Genomic DNA, 4,067 nt, shown 5'->3' on the forward strand with positions numbered 1-4,067 from the left:
TATGTTTATTCTACTCTCTTTTTTTTTTAATTTTTATTTTTTTAGTTGGAGGCTAATTGCTTCACAACATTTCAGTGGGTTTTGTCATGCATTGATATGAATCAGCCATAGATTTACACGTATTCCCCATCCTGATCCCCCCTCCCACCTCCCTCTCCACCCGATTCCTCTGGGTCTTCCCAGTGCACCAGGCCCGAGCACTTGTCTCATGCATCCCACCTGGGCTGGTGATCTGTTTCACCATAGATAATATACATGCTGTTCTTTGAAATATCCCACCCTCACATTCTCCCACAAAGTTCAAAAGTCTGTTCTGTATTTCTGTGTCTCTTTTTCTGTTTTGCATATAGGGTTATCGTTATCACCTTTCTAAATTCCATATATATGTGTTAGTATGCTGTAATGCTCTTTATCTTTCTGGCTTACTTCACTCTGTATAAGGGGCTCCAGTTTCATCCATCTCATTAGGACTGGTTCAAATGAATTCTTTTTAACGGCTGAGTAATATTCCATGGTGTATATGTACCACAGCTTCCTTATCCATTCATCTGCTGATGGGCATCTAGGTTGCTTCCATGTCCTGGCTATTATAAACAGTGCTGCGATGAACATTGGGGTGCACGTGTCTCTTTCAGATCTGGTTTCCTCAGTGTGTATGCCCAGAAGTGGGATTGCTGGGTCATATGGCAGTTCTATATCCAGTTTTTTAAGAAATCTCCACACTGTTCTCCATAGCGGCTGTACTAGTTTGCATCCCCACCACAGTGTAAGAGGGTTCCCTTTTCTCCACACCCTCTCCAGCATTTATTGCTTGTAGACTTTTGGATAGCAGCCATCCTGACTGGCGTGTAATGGTACCTCATTGTGGTTTTGATTTGCATTTCTCTGATAATGAGTGATTGAGCATCTTTTCATGTGTTTGTTAGCCATCTGTATGTCTTCTTTGGAGAAATGTCTGTTTAGTTCTTTGGCCCATTTTTTGATTGGGTCATTTATTTTTCTGGAATTGAGCTGCAGGAGTTGCTTGTATATTTTTGAGATTAATCCTTTGTCTGTTGCTTCATTTGCTATTATTTTCTCCCAATCTGAGGGCTGTCTTTTCACCTTGCTTATAGTTTCCTTTGTTGTGCAAAAGCTTTTAAGTTTCATTAGGTCCCATTTGTTTATTTTTGCTTTTATTTCCAATATTCTGGGAGGTGGGTCATAGAGGATCTTGCTGTGATTTATGTCGGAGAGTGTTTTGCCTATGTTCTCCTCTAGGAGTTTTATAGTTTCTGGTCTTACATTTAGATCTTTAATCCATTTTGAGTTTATTTTTGTGTATGGTGTTAGAAAGTGTTCTAGTTTCATTCTTTTACAAGTGGTTGACCAGTTTTCCCAGCACCACTTGTTAAAGAGGTTGTCTTTTTTCCATTGTATATCCTTGCCTCCTTTGTCAAAGATAAGGTGTCCATAGGTTCGTGGATTTATCTCTGGGCTTTCTATTCTGTTCCATTGATCTATATTTCTGTCTTTGTGCCAGTACCATACTGTCTTGATGACTGTGGCTTTGTAGTAGAGTCTGAAGTCAGGCAGGTTGATTCCTCCAGTTCCATTCTTCTTTCTCAAGATTACTTTGGCTATTCGAGGTTTTTTGTATTTCCACACAAATTGTGAAATTATTTGTTCTGGTTCTGTGAAAAATACCGTTGGTAGCTTGATAGGGATTGCATTGAATCTATAGATTGCTTTGTTGCTCAACATTTTTAATTGCAGAAAACTTTATAATACTATGGGAGAACAAATTGGTAATTATTTTACAGTCTACTTTCACCTCCTCTTATCTCACTCTGAGAAGACTGAGTTCTTTGGAGGAGTGTTAGTAGGTAAGGAAAACTTTCAAATTCATTCTATGAAGCCACCAAGACCTGCTACCAAAGCTCGACAAAGATACCACAAAAAAAAGAAAATTATAGGCCAATATTATTGATGAAAAATAGATGCAAAATCCTCAACAAAATCTTAGCAATCTGAATCCAACAATACTTTAAAAAGGTCATACACCATAATCAAGTGGGATTCACCCCAGGGATGCAAGGATTTTTCAATATATGCAAATCAATCAATGTTATACACTACACCAACAAATTGAAGAATAAAATCAATATGATCATCTCATTAGATGCACAATAAATTTTTGACAAATTCAGGACCATTTATGATAAAAAACTCTCCAGAAAGTGGTTATGAAGGGCCCATACCTCAACATAATAAAGGCCATATGCAACAAACCTATGGCAACACACTCCAGTATTCCTGCCTGGAAAATTTCATGGACAGAGGAGTCAGCAGGCTACAGTCCACTGGGTCACAAAGAGTAGGACACAACTGAGCAACTGTGTGCAGAGTCACTTAAACATTTTAGAGTAACCATTTCCCCATATTTTTTCAAAAGGAACGTAATCCAGCATCCTAAAAGATAGTCATAACTTGAGCTAGTTTTCAAATATTTCTTTCAAATTATCATTCTCCAACAGCATTTTGATGATTTTATACTTTAAAATCCATGAGGAAGTAGCCAACAAAAGCAGAAGTGATTTAGTTCTGCCCATGTCACACGCAGTGATGGAGGTTAATGAATTTAATTTTTTAATTATCAAATAAGGTTTCATCTTACCCATAGAAATCCTGGATCTCCTTCGTATTTCTAGGTTTTCATAAAAAAGAGGCTTTTATTTTCAAAAATTTATTTCCTAGATTCCTTACCCTTAATTTGTGTTTTAATCACTAATAATTATTTTCTCTTCTGAAAAAAGTCCTCTAACTTTCTCCTCACATGGAACCACAACTTTTCTACCCTCATTTCAAAAAACACTACTATTGATTAGTTGCTGTGTATCATAAGTTTATGAAAGCTTTATGGACTAAATAGTTAATGTACTAGACGGAATAGGTAAAAACACCTGTTTAAATGCAATTCTTAAGCCTCATGAGAACTCCCCACAAAAACCTCTTATTTATTGGCAAAGTGTCTTGTTAAACCTTGGGCTCATGACAGGATTCTGGACTCCTTAATCTCCCAAAGCCCTGTTCCTTGAATTACAAACACTTGCAGGTTTTCCATTTATTTTTCTTACTTTTTTTTGAAGAAATAACATCCTTACTTAAGCCAGTCATCTCCCCAATATTCATATTCATAAGACCTCCCATTTCCCAACAACAACAAAAAAAACAAACTATTTTCATAAAAACAACTAAAAAATAACCATCCTGAGAAAAATTCATGCACCATCCAGGGACAAAACACAGTCAAATTTCAAATTAGAATATTTTCTTCTGTGCCATGTTTACTGAAACAAAAATAATGAGACAAAGTATAAGCAAAGTAGACTTTAAATTAGTAGACTTTAAATCACAAAATTGAATTTAGTCTAGATGTTTTCATTAGAAGATATACAACTGTAAATAAAGCAATAACTGCCCTGAGCTATACTTTCCCTTCCAGGCAGTATATGTTAACAATCTGTTATGTGAAGGGCTGGCTGTATAAAAGTAAGAAAATTCTTTGTCAAGAAAGCAAAATGTGTATTGTTAACAAAAGCAAAATTGTTTATACTTAACAGTTTTGTTAAGTATTTATGTAACAATCATTATGTAACCTTATATCTCAGGGATTAAATGAAATATATTCTTGCTCAAGGAAGACATTGTCTGATTCATGCTACTGATGGCAAGTTGTGGATAAGATATCCATGAAGACACCATGTTAATTTCAAGTTCCCTAATTTGACCACCAGTAGACCTGTCTTTTATTTCTACAGGGAAAAACATTCAAACTAAAAGAAAAAACAGATTTTATAAATTTTTTGAATGATATTAATAAAGGGGAGAAAGTGAGGAAAGGAAATTTCGCTAGTGAGTAAGAAAAAAGAGACCTATTCTAAAAAAAGTGGAAATAAATTGAGAGATGACTCAGATATCCTGCCACATGGTGAAAAAGAATAAAAAATATTGTCAATAAAATTACTATGATTAAGCACAAAACCTTCCTGCCTTTGACCAACTGCACAGAGATAGTCTATTCAAAA

This window comes from Cervus canadensis, chromosome 29 (assembly GCF_019320065.1).
Source record: "Cervus canadensis isolate Bull #8, Minnesota chromosome 29, ASM1932006v1, whole genome shotgun sequence".
In the NCBI taxonomy this organism is placed as follows: Eukaryota; Metazoa; Chordata; class Mammalia; order Artiodactyla; family Cervidae; genus Cervus; species Cervus canadensis.